This window comes from Mirounga angustirostris, unplaced genomic scaffold, assembly GCF_029215605.1.
Source record: "Mirounga angustirostris isolate CCGP_5_RB_7025 unplaced genomic scaffold, mMirAng1.0.hap1 SCAF_8, whole genome shotgun sequence".
NCBI classification, from domain to species: domain Eukaryota; kingdom Metazoa; phylum Chordata; class Mammalia; order Carnivora; family Phocidae; genus Mirounga; species Mirounga angustirostris.
The window spans coordinates 16554790-16577502 of record NW_026991716.1 but is presented as its reverse complement, the minus strand read 5'-3'; the positions used below and the strand labels follow the sequence as shown (position 1 = coordinate 16577502).

The 22713-nt window shown below is 37.4% G+C and overlaps 1 protein-coding gene across 1 annotated transcript in view; it reads right to left on the bottom strand.

Annotated features, from left to right (window-relative positions):
- Positions 1-22713, bottom strand: part of ELOVL2 (ELOVL fatty acid elongase 2) — a 75535-nt gene that overhangs the window by 51671 nt on the left and 1151 nt on the right. The gene's annotated exons all lie outside the window — the stretch shown is intronic.

Sequence of the window (22713 nt, the reverse complement as noted above, 5' to 3'; positions counted from 1 at the left end):
CTGGTTATCAAGTACTGACCAGAGGGGAAGCAGGTTGGCTATTCTGCATGTATAAGTGGTTTCCTTTTGAATGAAAACAAAGGAAAGTTTTAATGATTTCTTGGGAAAAAAATGAGCCAGATTTTATTTCCAATTTTTTAAGCAATAATCACACCTATCTATTTCTCTGTATTCTATTTCTATATATTCTAAAAATATCTACAGTTTACAGTAGATTTATGGTAAAGTCAAAAGATGTGTTCTTTTATTGCTAATATTGAGCAAGAGACAATATGTGAGTCCTATGGACTGTTCTTTATCTTCCTTCTTTTAAGCTATAAACCCAGCCAATAAGGGGACTTAATGAGCAATCTAGATTCTTTCCCTGATGAATGAAATCCTTATCACACACTTTGCTGTTTAGCAGTATATTATCATAAAGTGACAATTAATCCACACTTCATTGAGTGAAGTCTTTTAGAGGTGAAGGTAAAGCATACCCTTCCCTTAGCATTTTAATCCAGATAATGGAAAATCAAATTGAGCATCATTGGCAGGCTCTAAGAAGAAAATAAGTCATGGAAAGGCAAAATGCAGCCTGAGTTGTGTGGGGGGTGTGGGGGGGAAAGGACTTTGTTGATGGCCACTTAACTTTTATTGATGGTTAGAAAGTTTTACAAACTAATTTTATATATATGAATCTCATGTTATTTTGAGCATCTTCTGGGATAACGCCTTAATTCACCTTAAGTAATTCATCAACATTTAATCATCAACCCAACTTGTCCTCCCAAAACACCGAGCTAAGGGATGAAGACAGATAATTCTATAGGGAGGTTGGTGGGGGGGTGGATCAAGAGGTGACAAGTATTATCTATTTTACAGATAAGAGGCAGAAGACAAAATGATCACAATTATATACCACACGTGGCTCAGCCCATTGTCTTTGCCAAGGTATTGTGTCAAAATAAAGAAAATTATGGAAATATAAGTGTCTGACTCCCATTTTTTTCTATTAGCTTTGCACCACACAATCTTCTCTCTGGGTTCTTCTTGAGCTATTGTTTGAACCCTGCTAAATGAGCACTTTTATAACATTACTATCCTTTTTCTTACTGACAAATCATTTCTATTCAATGGAGAATAGAAAGAATTTTGTAATGTTTTCTCATTTTCTTTGAAGTGCAAAACAGAAACTTCAAGCATCCCCCAGTCCCCGTCCTCCATTCAACCAGATGGCCATCCCATTCTTGGCCCATATAAAAATTCTGAAGCCACTACTGGAAATATAAACACATAATGAAATAAATGATCATTTATTTTAGCTTTATGTATGTCTGAAGTATGTAGAACTGATGCATAATTTGGAAGTAAACTGGGCAGGTAGGACTGAAATCTGGGAAGCTGAAATCTGTAGCCTTCTAAATTAACAGGGTAATTTCTGCTCGGTAAATTAGGTTACCTCGGTGAGTTCACTCGTTCCACAGTTTTTTAGTTCAATTATATGCAAGCAAGCAAGGTCTTCCTTCGAATGCTTATCTTCTGTGTAACTTTTAATAAGGTAGAAGAAACAGTTTAAAATAAATGCCTATTTGAAATGGTTATAGATGTATCATAAAAATTAGAATAGAGTTAGAGAAGCACAACTATTTTAAGTCATATAAATAAGAGACTATTACCAGGTTTTCTTTAAAAAGTAAGTGCGTCAATCTATTCCTTTGACTTCCATAAAATAAACACACACAAAATAGACTGTTAACTTCAAGACCTTAGGCTTTAAAAAGATTTTCTTGGCAGAAGTCTTCACCTAGTTTTAGCTTTTCAGCACTCCAACTTGTTTTTCCTGTTAAATTGTCAGAACTGTATCAGTCTAGAAACGTTAGGTACCAGAGCTATAGGGTTTTCCCTCCCCAGCCCTAAAAGGAAAGGAGAAAGTCAGTACACTACTGGACGGGACTCTGCACAGGGGAAGGCGTGGCTGAAAAACAGTCCTGAGTGTCCTTCGAGAAGACGCTGGAGGCAGCAGACACGCGATCTGGAAGATACAGTGGAAGCAGCAACCGAACAGTAGTTCTGAGAGCCTGGCTTCCACGGTCACGTCCCCTAGTGGCCTCACCGATTACGGCTTCCAGTGCTTTCTCAAATAACAGCCACAATTAGTCGCCGGAGAAGTAATGACTTAAGGAAAGTTTGCTAGCCTGATTGTGCGAAAACAAATATGTTGCATTTAGACATATTAGAAAAGTTAAAGATGTTAGGCTATGAAGTTTTTGTTTCTTATTTAAAAGGACAAAGTCCAGCCAACTCATTTGCATAGCTTTAAAGTCGCCCTAGGACTGAGAACGCAAGTGACTCCAGCAGCCAGTGGCAAGCGAGGCGTAAGGGTCAGATAATGCTGCGCTGGGCCGCCAGCATAGCGGAGCAGCGCGTGGTAGGAAACCGTCTGTGGTCCTTCTTGGCTGTAACAGAAGTGGATCTCTGGGACAGCCAAGAGCCTGATTCTTAAATGGAGAGCCTCCTTTGTTTCACTAGACAAACTAGGAACTGTGGGGAAATGAAAGCTGTTTATCAGTATTTTCTTCATATCCACGGTCTCATTAATGTAGCACTCTTAAGTCCAACAGACTTACGAAGGCAGCAGCTGGTAACAATTAGAAGGAAAAAAAAACATACAAAAAACCCGAAAACCTTACAGTGTTCCCTTCCAACTGCAAGGAAAACCTTACCACACTGATTTGCCACCTCCTCTAGCTCTTTCCTCTGAAGGACTGGAGTGAGTAGTCTGATTTTCATCTAACTGCTCGTTCTAGCTTACTATTCCTTCCGGCTCTAGAATTCTCTAACGTAGGAATCACTTGAATGTATTCACAGAGAAACCTATTTAACTCCATGACAGCAATGGTTACGTTAGCTTAAATCTTTCAGAATAAAACATATTCCTGCCAAACCTGTAAGGATAGCTTGCATACACTTAGCAGAATGTCAGAATGCAGGATAAAATCAATGTTATATACACTAATCAAAAATCCTATTTAACAAAAATGAGCTTTCCCAATTCCATAGGATCTCTTAAACGGAACTGCCCATACATTTAGCCACTTAGTAAACATAACTGCTTCACTATAAAGTCAGTAATTATCATAATGAGGCAGAAAGCACTGGAATATGAATTAAGAAACCCAGGTCCTTGTCTTGACTCTGGCACCGCTAAGTTTTGTCATCTGGAACCTCATTTATACAATACAGGAAAAAAACCACCTCCCTTCTTCTGATGACTGAATTACCTGCTGTTGAGGACCATTTACCTAGAAACAAAGATTTTATGACAAGTATTCATGGAACATTAATACATCTCAAGTGTCCTACCACATTTTAGAATCAGTAAAATAAGTATAACTTTGTCCTGTTACTCATGTGTAATTCCAACACAATCAGTAGATTAACAGTATGAAATCTGACCTTTGGCCACACTCTTAACTCCTGCAAAAGAGCCTCTAGCTTTGTGTGTATCCAACATATAAAAATTGAGGAAATACCAGGATTTACTGCCAGTTTATAAATCATAGCCTGGTTTCGTCACATGACCTTTAACAAGGCTATACGGAGTATTAATATTATATCCAACAGAGTAACTATCCTTCTAAAGAGTAACTGTCCTTCCTTACATGGAGATCTAATATCTTTAGGTAAAATTAAAATATTTGAAAATTTTTATGTGATTACTTCTCCATTTCTTAAACTTACACACAACACAAAACTTGTTTTGTGAAAAATAACTTTGAAAGTACTACAATAATATTACAATTCCCTTCCCATCACAGAGCACCATAAAGCCATAAGAATCAGCCCTGCATAGTCCAGACTTTTTCTGATGAATAGAAACAAAGGAAGGAAAAATACAGAATGATGTTTTAAACCTCAAATGAATCAATGAGCAGTTATTGGCTCTCACAAGATCAGAGAATCGTAGACATCTAACTCAACTTTCCACCCAAAGTCAGAAATAATAGCTTTCTACAATAATTCTGGTAGAAATTCACCCACCTTACTGGAAAATACTCCAGAAAGACTTCTCACTACTTTGCAAGGTAGCACATTGTTTTTAAAATGTTTTTTGTTTCCGGAAAACCCTTATTTTGAGCTAAAAATCCTTCTCTATTCAATTGTTACCCATCAATCCTACTTCTTTCCTCTGAAATCATACACAGCTGGTGTTTTTCCTGTCACCTGAGAGCCCTTCAGATATTGAGAGCAGGCATTTCACACCATGCCTCCCCTTTCCTAGCTAACCAGTCTCAGTGAGCCCAACTTCTCCCATCCTCCTTTCCTTGCCTGCCTCTCTTCCGTACCATGTCGTCTGATCTTTCCTTCCTTCCTCCTCCCACAAGCATTGGTTGAATATATTAGGTATTAGACACATGTCCATATGTATGACATAAGCTCTAAACCCTCACACTCTTCGGCATTCTCCTTTGGATTTATTCTAGTTTGTCAGCATCTTTTTTTAAAGTAAGCCCTCAGAAGTGAACATTTTCAGAATGTGGCAGAACTATTACCTCGCATACTCTGAAAGCCGTATTTCTATCAATATAACCATTTCCTTTTGGCTTGTACCTAGAAAAAAACTTTCCCTCTGATACCATTCCTCCAAATGGACCTAATTTGGACTTTTTTTGGAGGGGTGGGGAGAATCTACAGACACATGGATTTCTCTTCTCTTCCATCCACCAAATGATGACCATAAAGTTTCTTTATAACAACTCATAAATTGCTTTAATTATAGGATGTCTTTTCCCTCTTTGAGGATTTGGTTTTGCTTTAGATTTGGATGTAGTATTTTAACTCCATGATATATTAAAATAGGGCCTGTCATGACTGCCCTGATAAGCTACTGCTTGACTGAACTATTTATTGACTCTTCAGTCTAGCCACTTTGGGTAAAGAGATTTTATCATCAGCTAGAAGCAGGTGTAAACGAATGGGCTGATCGGTGATTGGATAACTTCAGTCCAAAGTATCTCCCTCAAAGGGTAAATTGCCTCCAATAGTAATAAGGGTCATAGTTTTTCTTCTTTTCCTTTCTTTTCTTATTAACTGGTTTATGAAGAAAAGAATTAATTGACACTGCCAACTCACAGGGCCGCTGTGGAGATGAGTGACAACAGGAAAGGTTCTCAGAACCTGGGACACAGTAAGAATTCAACTTAGATGCTCCTGTTGTCAGTATATGGCTCTTCAGTCTCTTTCTGCACATGGGAAAATATCCTTATTCCTTTAACTGACGCTGAGAATGACAAACATGCCCTGGTACAGTAAGTCCTTTTGTTCTCTAAAATTGCATGGATGCTAGAGTCTGGCCTTCTAAGGCCCTAGGTCGATTTGGTCAGCCAAGAGGAAAGGACTAGGGTTTAAGAAAACAAAGGAAGGCCCTCCTGCCTTGTGGCTCATCTGTCCTCCATGTGCTATACTTAACAGATCTGACCTGAGAATATAATGCAGATGCCAAATCCAAACCGATTTTTAACTTGGGAAAAAATGTAAAGGCAAAAAAATGTAGAGCATAACAAAATAAATATATCACGTACGTTGAAATTGTGTCATATTTGTTTCAAATCTTTTCAAATTAATTCAATAAATATTTATCGAATGTACCTACTAGGTACTGGGAATTAAGGAATAAAGTATAACTGATGAAGTCATCATTCCCTTTGCAAAGCTCCCTAATCTTTTGTCCCTCATTCCTTCCTCAGATATAACTATTGTAATAAATTTGATTTCAGGCCTTATCTGTATTTCTATACAATTATATACAGATATTCACAAACAAAAACAACACTACTTAACACATTTTAAAGATATATATAAATTATATCATACTTAGCTTAATCTACTCATGATGATACATGCAGACCTAGTTGATTCATTGTAACTGCTGTGTAATATTCCATCATGTGAATATTCTATATTGTTATTTATCCATTTCCTCATGATGGAATCATAGGTTGTTTTCAGTTATTCTATTACAAACAATGCTGCTTTATACAAATCTTGTTTTCATAACAGACTTTCTCTGAAAATAAGTCTAGTTGTGGAATTGCTATGTTGTTTGGGGAATACGTTTAATTTTAGTAAAAACTACCATATTGCTCTTATGAACTTATGGGACTTGCTACTGTCCATCTTTTAAATTTTTGCCAAGTTCAGCGTTGTGACACGGTTTTAATTTGCATTTCCTTACTATTACTGCAGTGGGATGTCTTTAAAAGCTTCCTGACTGGTGGCGCCTGGGTGGCTCAGTCTTTAAGCGTCTGCCTTCGGCTCAGGTCATGATCCCAGGGTCCTGGGATCGAGCCCCGCATCGGGCTCCCTGCTCTGCGGGAAGCCTGCTTCTCCCTCTCCCACTCCCCCTGCTTGTGTTCTCTCTCTCGCTGTGTCTCTCTCTGTCAAATAAATAAACAAAATCTTTAAAAAAAAAAAAAAAAAGCTTCCTGACTGTACAGGTTTCTTCAGGGAGCTGCCATTTAATAACTCTTATGTATGCTTCTAATGAATTGCTTGTCTTCTGTTTATTGATTTATAAAAATCATTTGTATATATAACAGTCTATATTGTTAATACAGATAGCAAATACCTTCTCCTAGTCTGTTGCTTGATTTTTTTTAAAGATTTTACTTATTTTTTTAGAGCAAGCACAAGTAGGCGGAAGGGCAGAGGGAGAGAGAATCTCAAGCAGACTCCGTGCTGAGCACGGAACCCCATGCATGGCTGGATCTCACAACCCTGAGATCATGACTTGAGCTGACATCAAGAGTCAGACACTTAACCGACTGAGCCACCCAGGTGCCCCTGTTGCTTGATTTTTTAAAATGTCTACCTATGGTGTCCTTTATCGTCTCAATTTTAAATTCTGATATGGTCAAACCTGTCACTTTTTATGGTTTGTGTTTTTGCAAGACATGCTGAAAATACCATGAGTATGAGGAAGGCCAACTGGTATAATAAAATAAGCAACAGGGTAGAAGACAAAAGACACGGGTGTAAAAAGGGTTTGAGTCCCCAATCCACCACTTACTAGTTGTAGGACTCCGGCTAAGACAATCTGAGTCTCAGTTTCCTCAAACAAGGGAGAACTACTCTACACAGCCGTCCATTTATCCAACAAGTATCCTTCGAGGGTCTATTACGTGCAGGCACAATCCTGGAGCTGAAACTACAGTGGTAAACAAGATACCCGAAGTCTATGCCCTTACAGAGCTTATACTGCAGGATGGGGGGGCAGCAAATAGTAAGTAAACGAAGATAATACAAAAGCAACTAAATGACATCAACTGAGAGGATGCTGTGAAAATGTTCTGCAAATTGAAAAGTGTTCTACAAGCGCAGGACATTTCGATTATCACCACTGGGGACGCTGCCTGAAGTTCCTCTGAAGTGGCCCACAAACTGAAGCTGCAATTATCCTATTTCATTCGAAAACAAACTGATAGGGAGTCAAGCCATACAAGACAAAAAAAAAGTCTACCAGATAGGAAAGAATTTTATGCCGGAGGGCATCATGGACTTTGAACCAGAAACCCAGAAACTTCATTCCATTTGGTCCAAAGCAGTCCTCCGGCCTTGCTGGGACCAGTCGTTGATGCAACAGCTTCATACCGGCCAGGCTGGTGTCTTCACTGCCCTCAACACATCTCCCAGTTTTCCCACCTAATCTTAGTCTCTTCTAATATTGTCTCCGCCTAGGTCATGCCAAGTAAGTCCTATCTTGTCCATTTATTTCATTTTTATCCATACACTTAAGTTTGTAATCAATTTTCACTACTTCCAAACTGACAGGGAAAAAGTAGGAAAACAAACTACGTATATATACGCGTTCTCTTTCCTCATTATTTCAAATACAATATACAAATCCAATAATCTGCTCTACTTAGGGTTTTAGTAATGAAATAATGATGATCCAGTGGGAAAGGCAGAGAGTGGAAGATATGTTTTCTTGTAGGGTAAATTTTTAAGGGTTAAGGCATTAGATAAAGCATTATTAAGAAGCTCAAGACAGGCAATTTGATGTAGGCAGTTGGGCAAACAGCTAAGGTTTAATCTGATGATGGGGAGCACTCAGGATTTTCTAAAATTGTGATTCAAATCCTTGAAACAATTTTCAAAATACATTCAGTTTCCTAACAGGAGTGCATCTATAGGTGCGAATTATTCAGCAGGAAAAACAGTTTTGAAACTAGCACGTAGCTTGGTCTTTCATTTTTTGCTAATTAACAGAACTCGTGCTGTCTGAAAAAAAAAAGGAACTAAATATCAGAGAATGAAATCTTTATTACTTTTTCAGTCTCTCCAGGAAAAGTCCTGAATGTTAAACTAAATCTATAGTCACAGGAACATGAAGATTTTAAAAATGTAAGTAAATGTAGCTTAATCAAGTTAGTCTAACAAAAAAATTCTCTCTTCCAGACAGAGAAAAAAGTTAGGTTTGTAAAGATGAACAGGATTAAGTTTCTACGGGTAATAGCCACCAGTTTTGAATTTTCACTATCAGCTAGCTTGTATATTATGAGGAACTTATATATAGGTTATCTTATGTGACCCAATCTTCACCATTTGTTACTATACACATCTTATAGAGGAGATAAATGGAGTAGGGAATTGAACCCAGGAAGCGTGGTTCAAGAAATCACTTTTTCAAATGTTGACAACACGAAAATAAGGGAGTACTGACCTATTTTATAACCTCCTTACCCAGGCTCTCTCAGCCCAGGTATTATGGAAACCAGGTTAATCTTCCTAAATGACACTTCCATCACTTGACTCTCCATTTCAAAAACTTGGTTTACAAAATCAAGAAGGAACCTCTTGGCCTCAGATTCAAGACTCTTCAAAAATCTGCCTTGACCCATTCCATACTCCTGTTGGTCCACAACCTTCACAATTCAAAAAACATTTACTGAGCACCTACATGTAAGCTAGGCTCTGCAAGAATAGATGGCCTTGACCATAAGGTGCTCACAGAACAGTGTTTCTCAAATATGTTATTGCTTTCTGGGTCCTTCCTTACCCAGTTATTTCCCCTAAATGGAATCTTCTGTTTGATTCTACATTCCTCCTTTTTCCTATATATCAAAATCCAACCTAGTCAAGATCTAGTGTCAATCCCAACTCCTTCATGAAGCATACACTAAATATTTTTGTTAGTTCATTCCTCTGAACCCCTAGAATACTGTATTTCAGATTTCTGTGGACTTGATTCCTGGCATGCAAATTCCCAAGCCCCTCATAGAGAGATTCTGAATCAGTGGGTCCGGCTTCATCTAGTCTGGGCATGTGCATTTAAACATGTCTATCCAGTTCCCAAGTTCCTGCTCCTTCTACTCATGCTACCTCTCAGACAACTGGTTTGATTTTTTCTCCTCTCGTTGAATTGACTCATCTTCTGAGTACTCTGGTGTCACAGACACAAACTTAATCTCAGCCTTATCAATCCTGATGATTTTGGCTCCTCAATTACCAACCACCTCCTGGTCCTGACCACATTCTTGGCTCAATAAAGAAATAAAAGTTACCCATGCTGTAGATTTGGATTTTTTTTTTTTTTTTTAAACTAGTATGGTTGCTTTGCATTAGTGAGTCTGAAACAGACTTCAGGCAGTTAAATCTCAAAGTTAGTCGTGATACGTACCATTTCTTTTTAGGAGTCTGAGTACAGAAAAGACCACAGGAAAGGGGTAATCTTTACCGTGAAGAATACAAAGGAGTAACAATTCCCTAACCTATGGAGGGAGGGATATGAAATAGCCTCTAAGGGCAATCTTGATTAGGTTGTCCTAGAAGAAAATGCAACTGAGTATTGTTCTGATAACCCAAAGCACCCTCCTTAAGCAGAACTGCACCACTGACATTAAAACACTCCCAAAATATGCATTTCCAAAAATCAAGGAAGCTGCTGGCCCAAGAGAACGAACCTTCCCTGTAACAATTTAAGGAAAGCCTCTGCAAAGAAAGCAGACAAGGTCAAAGTATAGGCTCCCTCTTTCGTCCCACTGAGTCAGAGAACACTGCACAGACCTCCCAAAGGCAAAGAAAATGAGGTGATCAGAACTAATTTTTCTGGAAAATTAAAAATGGTCCAATTTTATTTTTGCATTATGGACACCTTTTGTTTTCTACTTTAAAGGCTTGAGTTAATTTTTAATCTGACTCTAACTCACTCTTACTAATCTAACTTCAGTGTTAACAGCTGATAAACTTTTGACCCTGCCAAAACACTAAGGGTCCCCAACTAGTCATAATATCTGTTAAACTCAAAGATTCTATTAACCAAATTCTGCTTAGCAATATGGAAAAATCAGTAATTTAAATCTTTAAGTATTACAATTAAACTCAAACGATAAACTGTCATTATGAAACAAAAGTTTATGTGCAAAGCTATCATTGGTCTCTTTCATCAATGTCTATTTTATTAAAGATTTACTCATTCATTCATTTGAGAGGGGGAAGGGCAAAAGGAGAGGGAGAGAATCTCAGACTCCTCACTGAGCACAGAGCCCTACACAAGGCTCAGTCTCACGACTCTGAGGTCATGACCTGAGCCAAACCCAAGAATCAGGTGCTTAATGAAGGTGCCCCTCTGATTAGTGTCTTAATACTACAGTTATTCAATCAAAAAACAGTGACCGCTTTACTTAATTGCATATTATTTAAGTGTCTACTAGATGGATGTGGGGCCGGCTTTAGATTCTCTCTCCCTTCTCTCTCTCTAAAAAAAGAAACACAGAAACCCACCCCCACACTTTTCCTTGCTTGCTCCATTTTCCATATATTTGAAATGGATTTTTAGGTTATGTGAATTGGTTTATATATGTAAATACATACATATGATCTATATAATATGTAAATACAGATATTATATATATAAATACAAATATATGTATCCATCCATCTATTCTCATAATTCACAGGAAAGAGACTACATGGGGAAGTCATTCTAATTTGTCCATTCTCATCTATGATAATGTAGAAGAGTACTATGGCTTTCATCACATTTTTATATGAGAAGAGTTCATTTACACTGATTCATGGATAAACCTATATGGAATAAAACAGGTAATGTTTTTGCATCAGAAGGTTTATACCTGGTTTTGCTACCTCTAGTATGTGACCTTAGATAAATCATTTATTCTTTGAAACTCAATTTTCTCACCTGTAAAGTAGGTATATTGATACAGGACTTGCCTCTCTCAAGTTTCTTGTAAGGCTTCAAACAAGATAAATGTTTTCCAATGCACTTTTACACATATTAACTAATTAATATAAAATAACTGATAACCCAAAGCACCCTCCTTAAGCAGAACTGCACCACTGACATTATTACACTTGCTGTGTATTTAAGTGATAACTAAAACCCAAAAAAGACAACACATACGTAAGAATCAAAATAATTACTCAGTAAATTCACAAATCCTGGCTTTGTTTATATTACTATTAAGATGTTCATTTTTAATTTCAGCAAAAATTTAATGTTTTTACTTATAGATTTCATCATGTAAAAATAGGAACATAATCTGGCCCCATCTACAAATTATATTATGAAAAGCAAATATAATTATAGAAACATATACACATTCATTTTAATTTCAGTAACTTATAATAAAGTTATAGGTTTCATTACTCAGAAATGACATAACCTGAGCCCTTCCACAAATATGACTGTGAAATAAAAATATAGTTGTAGGAATACATATACGTCATCATTTATGGAAAGGTTACACAAACATATGTGCGTGGATGAAACACCTATATTACTGAAACACGCCTAAACTCAACTGTGATAAATAATTATAAGAGTCTTTAAAAGAACTGTACCATGGATATGTTTGCAAAGCAGATGTGCGTTTCCAAATTAATCCTTTATGGATGGTAAATGGGACTGATGAGAAAAGAACACTGCACTGGGAACCAGCAACACTGGCCTTCACTTTATCAGCAAGTAACAGTTTAGCATTTACTATAGGTTAGGCATTAGCCTAGATGCTTGAGATACTTTACTGAGCAAGGCAAACAAAAATCTGTCCTCATGAAGCTTGCAAACAAAAGGGGACATTAAAGGACACATCATGAGGAACAAACAAAAATCACTTCACATAATAATTAAAAGGTACCAAGTGTTATATAAATGAGTAAATCAAAGTGCTATGAAAAAATATAGCAGTGTAAGGGGATCAGGCATTTGTGAATATGGCAGGGCAGGTTTTAGTTCTAAACAGAGTAGTTAGGGTAGGTCTAATTAAGAAGGTACTAAGCAATAACTGAAATGAGAAATACACTAGAGGGAATCAACAATAGATTAGAGGATGCAGAAGAACAGATCAGCAATCTGGAAGACAGCATAATAGAAAGCACCCAAGCTAAACAGCAAAAAGCAAAAATAATAATAAAAGAAAGGAGGATAGTTTAAGGATCTCTTGGACAACATCAAGGGAAGGAACATCTGTATTACATGGGTCCCAGAAGGAGAAGAGAGAAAGGGGCAGAAATTATATTTGAAGAAATAATAGCTGAACACTTCCCTAACCTAGAAAAGGAAACAGACTTCTAGGTTCAAGAAACACAGAGAGCGGGGTGCCTGGGTGGCTCAGTCGTTAAGCGTCTGCCTTCGGCTCAGGTCATGATCCCAGGGTCTTGGGATCGAGCCCCGCATGGGGCTCCTTGCTCAGCGGGAAGCCTGCTTCTCCTTCTCCCACTCCCCCTGCTTGTGTTCCCTCTCTTGCTGTGTCTCTCTCTGTCAAATAAATAAATAAATAAATCTTAAAAAAAAAAAAAAGAAAGAAAGAAACACAGAGAGCTCCAAACAAGATGAACCAAGGACGTCCACATCATGATACATAATAACTAAAATGTTAAAGATTACAGATAAGCAGAGAATTTTAAAAGCAGCTAGAGAGGAGCAACTAATTACAAATGAAAAAGGGAAATCCCAAGTGGCTGTCAGCTAATTCTTTAGCAGAAGCTTTGCAGGCCAGAAGGGAGTGGCATGATATATTTAAAGTCCCGAAAGAGAAAAACAACAACAACAACAATGTTATACCGAACAGCAAGACTACCATTCAGAATAGAAGGAGAGAGAGAGAGTTTTCCAGACAAACAAAAGTTAAAGGAGTTCATCACTGCTAAACTAGCCTTATAGGAAATGTCAAAGGGACTTCATTAAGTGAAAAAGAGAAAGTCAGGGATGCCTGGGTGCATCTGCCTTCGGCTCAGGTCGTTATCCCAGGGTCCTAGGATGTCAGGCTCCCTGCTCAGCAGGGAGCCGGCTTCTCCCTCTGCCTGCCTCTCCCCCTGCTTGTGAATGCAGGCGCACGCTCTCTCGTTCTCTCTCTGACAAATAAATAAAATCTTTCAAAAAAAGAAAAAGAGAAAGTCATAATTAGAAGGAAAACTATGAAATTTTCAAAATTAGAAAATTATGAAAGGACAAAATTTCATGAGTAAAAGCAAACATACAGTAAAGATAGCAGAACAATCACAGAGCTACTGTGCATGTTACAAAACAAAAGTAGCAAAATCAATTACATCATAAAGATTAGTTAAGGGAACTCACAAAATAAAAATATGTGAAATATGACAATATACAAAATGTGATGGAAGAGTAAAAATAGTTTTTTTTTTAGAAAGTGTGTGAACTTAAGTGACCATCAACTTAATATGGACTGCTATATATTTAAGATATTATATATGAACCTCATGGAAACAACAAAAACCTGTAAAAAAATACATTAAAAAATAAAGAGAAAAAAAGCCAAACATAACACTAAAGAAAGTTATCAACCACAAGGAAAAAGAGCAAAAAAAAAACAAAAAAGAAAGGAACAGAGAAGAACTACAAAGGAAGGAAACAAACAAACAAACCCAGAAAACAAGTAACAAAATGGCAGTGAGTATATACTTATCAATAATTACTTTAAATGTAAATGGTCTAAATGCTCATTCAAAAGATATGAGATGACTGAATTAAAAATAAAAGAGTCACATATGCATATATGCTGCCTACAAGAGACTGACTTCAGATTTAAAGACACATACAGATTAAAAGTGAAGGGATGGAAAAAAATATTTCATGCAAAGGGAGGCAAAAAAGAAGAAGAAGCCAAACTAGCAATACTTCTATCAGACAAAACAGACTTTAAAACAAAGACTGTGGGGCACTTGAGTGGCTCAGTTGGTTAAGCATCTGCCTTAGGCTCAGGTCATGATCTCAGGGTCCTGGGATTGAGCCCTGCATCTGGCTCTCTGCTCAGTGAGGAGTCTGCTTCTCCCTCTCACTCTCCCTCTGTGTGTGTGTGTGTGTGTGTGCGTGCGCACGCACCCTATCAATAAAATCTTTTAAAAAATAAAAATAAAACAAAGACTGTAACAAAAAATGGCATTACATAATGATAAAGGGATCGACACAACATGAGGATATAATAATTGTGAATATCTACACACCCAACAATGGCACACTTGAATAAAGTAAATACTGAAAAATATAAAGGGAGAAATTGACAGTAATATAATAACAGCAGGGGACTTTAGCACCCACTTACAACAATGGATAGATCATCCAGGCAGAAAAATCAACAGAAAGAAGGAAATAATAAAGATTGGAGCAGAAATATATGAAACAGAGATTTAAAAAAAAAAAAAATCAATGAAACCAAGAACTGTTTTTTTGAAAAGATAAACAAAATTGATAAAACTTTAGCCAAACTCATCAAGAAAAAAACAGAGGATCCAAATAAATAACATCAGAAATGAAGTAACAATGAACACCACAAAAATACAAAAGAATACTAAGAAAAATTATATGCCAACAAACTGGACAACCTAGAAGAAATGGATAAATTCTTAGAAATGTACAATCTTTGGCAGGTGGGAGGGATGGAGTGGCTGGGTGCTGGACACTGGGGAGGGTATGTGTTGTGGTGAGCGCTGTGTATTGTGTGAGACTGATGAATCACAGACCTGTACCCCTGAAACAAATGTTAATTAAAAAAAAAAAAAAAAGAAATGTACAATCTTCCAAAAGTCAGTCAAGAAGAAATAGAAAATCTGACTAGACCAAACTAATAACAAAATTCAATCAGTAATCAAAAAACTCCCAGCAAACAAAAGCCCAGGACCAGATGGATTCACAGGTGAATTCTACCACACATTTAAAGAAGAGTTAACACCAATTCTCAAACTATTCCAAAAAACAGAAGAGGAAGGAAGCTTCCAAATACATTCTATGAGGTCAACATTACCCTGACACTAAAACGAGACACTACAAAAAAAGAAAACTATAGGCCAATATACCTGATGAAAGCAGATGCAAAAATCCTCAACAAAATATTAGCAAACCAAATCCAACAACACATTAAAAGGATCACCACGATCAAGTGGGATTTATGCTGGGGAGCAAGGATGGTCAATATCTGCAAATCAATGTGATATACCACATTAACAAAACAAAGGATAATAATATGATCATGTCAATAGATGCAAAACAGCATCTGACAAAATTTAACAATCATTCGTGATAAAAAATGCTCAACAAAGTGTGCTTAGAGGGAACATACCTCAACATAATAAAGGCCATTACATGACAAACCAGAGCTAACATCATACTCAATGGTGAAAAACTGAAAGCTTTTCCTCCAAGGTCGGGAACAAGACAAGGATGTCCACTCTTACCACTTTGATTTAACATGGTACTGTAAATCGCAGCCATAGCAATCACACAATGAAAAGAAATAAATGGTATCCAAATGGGTAGGGAAAAAGGAAAACTCACTATTTGCAGGTGACAGGGTACTATATATAGATAACCCTAAAGACTTCACCAAAACAGAATAAATGCATTCAGTATGGTTGCAAGATAAAAAATTTATATACAGAAATCTGTTAAATTTCTATATACTAATAACAAAGCAAAAAGAGAAATTAAGAAAACAATTCCACTTGTAACGGCACCAAAAAGAATAAAATACCTAGGAATAAACCTTACCAAGGAAGTGAAAGACCTATACCCTGAAAACCATAAAACACTGATAAAAGAAACTGAAGACACCATAAACAAATGAAAAGATACATCATGCCCATGGACCGGAGGAATAATATTGTTAAAATGTCCATATTACCCAAAGCAATATATAGATTCAATGCAATTACCATCAACCTACAACAGGATTTTTCACACATCTCAGAATAAATAATCCTAATATTGATATGGAATCACAGAAGATCCTGCATAGCCAAAGCAATCTTGAGAAAGAAGAACAAAGCTAGAGGCATCACGCTCTGATTTCAAAATATACCACAAAGCTACAGGAATCGAAAGAGTATGGTACTGGCACAAAAACAGACACGTGGATGAATGGAACAGGATAGAGAGCCCAGAAATGAATTAATGCTTATACAGGTTAATTCATCTATGACAAAGGAGGCAAGAATATGCAATGGGGGAAAGACAGTCTTTTCAATAAATGGTGCTGGGAAAACTGGACTGCTACATGCAAAAGAATGAAACTGGCCAACTTTCTCACACCATACACAAAAAGAAACTCAAAATGGATTAAAGACCTAAGTGTGAGACTCGAAACCATAAAAATCCTAGAAGAAAACACAGGCAGTAATTTCTTGGACCATCAACCTTAGTAATATTTTTCTAAATCTGTCTTGTCAGGCAAGGGAAACAAAGGCAAAAATACACTACTGGGACTACATCAAAATAAAAAGCTTCTGCACAATGAAGGAAACAACAAAACAAAAAGGCAACCTACTGAATGGAAGAAGATATTTGCAAATGATACATCTGATGAAAGGTTAATTTCCAAAATATATAAATAACATACAATTCAACACCAAAAAATCCCAAATAATCCAATCAAAAAAATGGGCAGAGGACCTGAATAGAATTTTTTCCAAACAAGACATACAGATGGCCAACAGACACATGAAAATATGCTCAACATCACTAGTCATCAGGGAAATACAAATCAAAACCACACTGAGCTATCACCTTACAGCTGCCAGAATGACTAGTATCAAAAAGAAAAAAAAAAATAACAACAGGTGTTGGCGAGGATGTGGAGAAAATGGAACCCTCGTGCACTGTCTGTGGGAATGCAAATTGGTGCAGCCACTGTGGAAAAGAATATGGAGGCTCCTTAAAAAATGAAAAATAGGGGGCGCCTGGGTGGCTCAGTCATTAAGCATCTGCCTTCAGCTCAGGTCATGGTCCCAGGGTCCTGGGATCGAGCCCCGCATCGGGTTCCCTGCTCCGTGGGAAGCCTGCTTCTCCCTCTCCCACTCCGGTTGCTTGTGTTCCCTCTCTCACTGTATCTCTCTCTGTCCAATAAATAAAATCTTTTTAAAAAAATGAAAAATAGAACTACCATAGGATTCACCAACTCCACCACTGCGTATTTACCCAAAGAAAATGAAAACACTAATTTGAAATGATCTATGCACCTCTAAGTTTATTGCAGCATCATTTACAATAGCCAACATATAAAAGTAACTCAGGCGTCCATCAATAGACAGGTGGATAAATAAGATGTGTGAGACATATAATATATATCTCACAATATTAGTCAAGAAAAAAAGAATGAGATCTTGTCATTTGTGACAACATGGTAGGACCTAGAGGATATTATGCTAAGTGAAATAAATCTGATAGAGAAAGACAAATACTATGTGATTTCAAGTATACGTGGAATCTAAAAAAAAAAAAAAGCAAATGAACAAAGAAAAGCAGAAACAGATCCCATAAATACAGAGAACTGGTGACTGCAGAGCAAAGGGGGGATAGGAGGACAGGCAAATGGATGAAGAGGAGTAGGAGATACAGGCTTCCAGTTAGGGAATGAAGAAGTCACAGGGATGAAGGTACAGCCTGGGGAATACAGTCAGTTTTGCATTGTATTGTAATAGCACTGTATGGGGACAGATGGTAGCTACGCTTGTGGTGAGCATAGCATAAGGTATAGATTTTGTTGAATCACTATGTTGTACTCCTGAAACTAATGTAACATTGTGTGTCAACTATACCTCAAAAAGAGAGAGAGAGAGAGAGAAAGAGAAAGAAACCTGTCTTGTCTACTGCTTCCCAAAACTTTTTTGATCCTAAGATCGTATTCTCTTAACACTTACGAGAAAAGAAAAAAAAAAAAGGTATTAAGAAGACAGCCATACAAGAAAGGGGAACCCTCCTGCACTGTTGGTGGGAATGCAAGCTAGTGCAGCCACTCTGGAAAACAGTATGGAGGTTCCTCAAAAAGTTGAAAATAGAGCTACCATACGATCCCAGCAATTGCACTACTGGGTATTTACCCCAAAGATACAAATGTAGGGATCCGAAGGGGTATGTGCACCCCGATGTTTATAGCAGCAATGTCCACAATAGCCAAACTGTGGAAAGAGCCAAGATGTCCATCGACAGATGAATGGATAAAGAAGAGGTGGTATATATATACAATGGAATATTATGCAGCCATCAAAAGGAATGAAATCTTGCCATTTGCAACGACATGGATGGAACTGGAGGGCATTATGCTGAGCAAAATAAGTCAATCAGAAAAAGACATGTATCATATGACCTCACTGATATGAGGAATTCTTAATTGCAGGAAACAAACTGAGGGTTGCTGGAGTGGGGGGTGGGGTGGGAGGGATGGGGTGGCTGGGTGATAGACACTGGGGAGGGTATGTGCTATAGTGAGCGCTGTGAATTGTGTAAGACTGATGAATCACAGACCTGTACCTCGGAAACAAATAAAATCTTTAAAAAAAAAAAAAAGAAAAAATAATACATTATATGTTAAAAAAAAAAAGATAGCAGGAAGGGAAAAATGAAGGGGGGGAATCGGAGGGGGAGATGAACCATGAGAGACTACGGACTCTGAGAAACAAACTGAGGGTTCTAGAGGGGAGGGGGGTGGGGGGATGGATTAGCCTGGTGATGGGTATTAAAGAGGGCACGTACTGCATGGAGCACTGGGTGTTATACGCAAACAATGAATCATGGAACACTACATCAAAAACTAATGATGTAATGTATGGTGATTAACATAACATAATAAAAAATATATATATATATTAAAAAAAAAGAAGAAGACAGCCATACAGCTCTCTGGCAGAAAGATCCAGCCAGGCAGCCAGAGAGAAGAGCCAGTGTAAAGGCTCCATTGATTCTGCCAAAACAATCTTGTGAAAGGAAAATACCCCATTTTGCAGATGAGTAAATAGTGTCTCAGAGTGATGGGATTAAGGCAATAGAGCTAGTTAATTAAAAAAGCCAGGACTATAAAGAAACTGGGTTTATTGACTCTTGGTCCAGCACCTTTCTGTTTCGTGCCTTTGTCCACCAGGCTAGAGGAAAGTGTTCTGTTTCCTATAAAGCCCTGAGTAAGGGGTCACCATAGCTGTGGTTGTTGTTGCTATTATTATTAATCAGGTCCACTGACACTTCTTGAAAGGTAGTTAAAGCTCAAAGAATAATTTCATTTTCCCTTCCCATGGTCTATTTTTCTCTTTCCTTTATCTGTGCTTCCTTCTCTGGGTGGGTCATTTCAGTATCAGATTTTCAGTTAAAGGAATTCTATTTCTTTGGATATTTGATAAAGGTGTGAAGCACAGAAATAAGGTATGAAACAGAAAGCATTTATAACTTAACATACAAAAGAGCTATGAGAGAATGGTGAGAATGTGGAGCCCAGTGGCTGGGAGGTAGAGAACTACCTTTCGTGGGGCGGGGTTGCAGAAGGAAGGGAAGTGCAACACAGGGAGGAAGGCAAGAGGGAGGTCTTGGAAACATATCAGGACCAGAGCGTCCCCAGCTTTAAGCTACTACAGGAAAATGAGGACTCTGGCCTTGAAAAAATAATGAGCTTCAAGTAAAAAGGTTAAAAACTAAGAGACCACAAAGGAGGAAATCGGTAAGAAAGACAAGAATAGTGGAGAGGGCCCCGGAGGAGAGAGAAGATGCAAAGAGATTTTCAAAATGTGGGAATATTATACAATGAACACTATAAAAGAGAAAGGCGAGTAAGAATCCAATTTCAGACACAGTAGACTTGAAAGCTGGTGGAATTACTAACAGCCAAAGGGAACAGAGAGGACAGTCTGAAAGGTGAGTAGCTGACTTTTGGTAACACTAGGTCTAAAGCGGCAGTGAGGTTCTCACGAGAGGGAAGAGTCTAGCAGAGAAGAGGTAAATTTGGAAGACACGTGTCATCTGGGGCTGCTTTGTCCCAAGTGTGGCTACTCAGCACCTGAAATTGTGGTTCACCTGAACTGAATGTGCTGTCAGTATAAAACACATAACCAGATGTTGAAGATTTCACATGGGGGAAAAAAAATGTATGATATCTAATTTTTTTACATCGATTACATGTTGAAATAATATTTGCATGAATTGGGTTAAATAAAATCTATTATTAAAATTAATTTCACCTCTCTTTTTACTTCTTAATGCCACTACTAGAAAATTTTAAACTACATATGCAGTTTGCTATTTCCCCTGGATGGTGTTGATAAAGAGCAATACTAGATCCGTTTCAGGATCACATAAGGGGATGAAATCCAGGAGTGAATCACAGACATTATCCTGAGGTATTTCAACTGAAAACAGCCAGATACAGGAGAAAGAACGCACGTCATTATAAAAGATAACATTCATGAATGCTCGAAGAAATACACTAGCCACAGTTAGTGCAGTATCTTCTTTGTTCCTCCCAACAACCTTATGAAATGATAGCACTGTCTTCTTTTACAGAAAAAAACCTGAGTTCTAAAGAAGTTAACTTGCCCAAGGTCACACAGTTAAACCTTGTGTTGGGGTTCAAATACATGACTCAATCCAGATCTCAAGGTTTAAACTGCCACATCAATTCCAGAACAATGTATACTCTGCAACTTTTAAATTGTTAGAGTTTAAATGGTTATATTTAAACTAACAATTTATTAGAATCCTTCACTGTCAGAGTCAGGGACATACTAGTGATGTCCTAATTCGATTAAGATACAAATGTGTAAAATTTGTAACTTCAGAATTTTGCTGAGCTACTCATGTTGGCATATTTTCACCATGTTGACCTTAAATAAGAGCTTACTGGTGTAACCTCTTGTCTCTTATCAACATCTACTCCTAAATAGCCAGAACTTTCAGGTTAGATGGTAGACTGTCCAAGGGAGATAATCCTGGGCACAGCCCTCAATAGAAGGACCCTGTTTTCTGAATAGAACAAATTTACAATATGGAGCCACTTAAATTTTAAACACCTTCTTTCAGACTATGAAAACACCCGAACCTCCCAAACTGTGATTAAAATGTTTTGAAGGGATCAGTCATACTGCAATTAAAAAAAAAAAAAAGTTTTCAAGGGAGCTGGATGAAATTGTAACTTTTTGTTGAAAGAATGAGAATTAAGCTTACCCAACTGGATAACTTTAAAAGGGGATTTATATTTCTTGAAAAATACGATGCTTTGAGGAATAGACAAAAAAAAAAAAAAGGCTTGATATTTTGACTGGAATCGTAACATAAAATCTCCTACAAATATAAATTGGGATCAAAAGAATGAGGCATCTTTCATTTATGTTTGGTGGTTGGATTTAATTTCAAAGACAATCGTATTATGCCTTCCTTTCCATCTTTCATCTTTACTACCTATCTGGCCAGAACAGCAATTACAGAGGTGCTAAACTTGAAGAGTGACGGCTATAATTACATCATTTTCAGGAACTTGCCCATGTAAATTTTACTATGCAGTTAGGTTCAGATTATAAAAACACATGTCCCCAGGCTTAAAACAAAGGACTGCTATACATTTATATTGTGAAATGGAAAAGCAAAAGGGAATTTGAAGGAAAAACATAGGCTTTGGAATAAGACTAATTAGCAGCCATCGTGAGAGACTATTCATGTTGGACTTGAATCCAAAGCAGTGTCTCTCTGAACTGACCCATGAGCTTATTTTGGAATTTAACCTCCCACTGCCAGCATAATTTTTTTAAAGTGAGAGGACTTCTACGTGGACATATGCATAAAAATATCTCCTCAGAAAACCCAGTTTCTGAAAATGCTTTTCTAAAAAGGTAGTATCACAATATTACAGGGTAGAGTTAATAAGTGCAAGCCCTTTATTTTGACTCTTTTGAATTCCCATGACTCTTCCATTCCAATTAAGGTGATATCCTTGGACTTCTTTTCTTACTCATTATAATTCTTTGTAACAAAGGTTCAGGCCCCCAAGGAGAGAGCCACTTAGCTCTAAAAATGCTTTATCCATCCAAGGGCAAAGGTGTCAAGGGCATGAAGAGACAGACCCAGGCATTAAGAGATGGCAGCTCTACTCTTCCCACTGAGGGTCACCACACTAAGTCCCTGGTTTCCAAGACTATTCCTCCTCTCAATCTTCCCTTGAAATTCTCATCCTTATAACTGTCAACTGGATAATCCTTATAGTTGCATTGCTGCTTCCCATTTGTACATCAGCAACAGTATGCTGGTTTTTTGGGTTAATTTTCTCTTTAATTTATAGAGCACATATTATGTGCCAGGGTACTAGAAATACAGCGGTGAACAAAATGAAAAAATCTCTGCGCCGATATTTACATAGTGGGGAACACGTTCAGTAAACAAGATAAACAAAAGAGTATGTTAAATAATAAATGCTATAAAAAAAAATGAAGCAAGAAGGGTGATAGGAA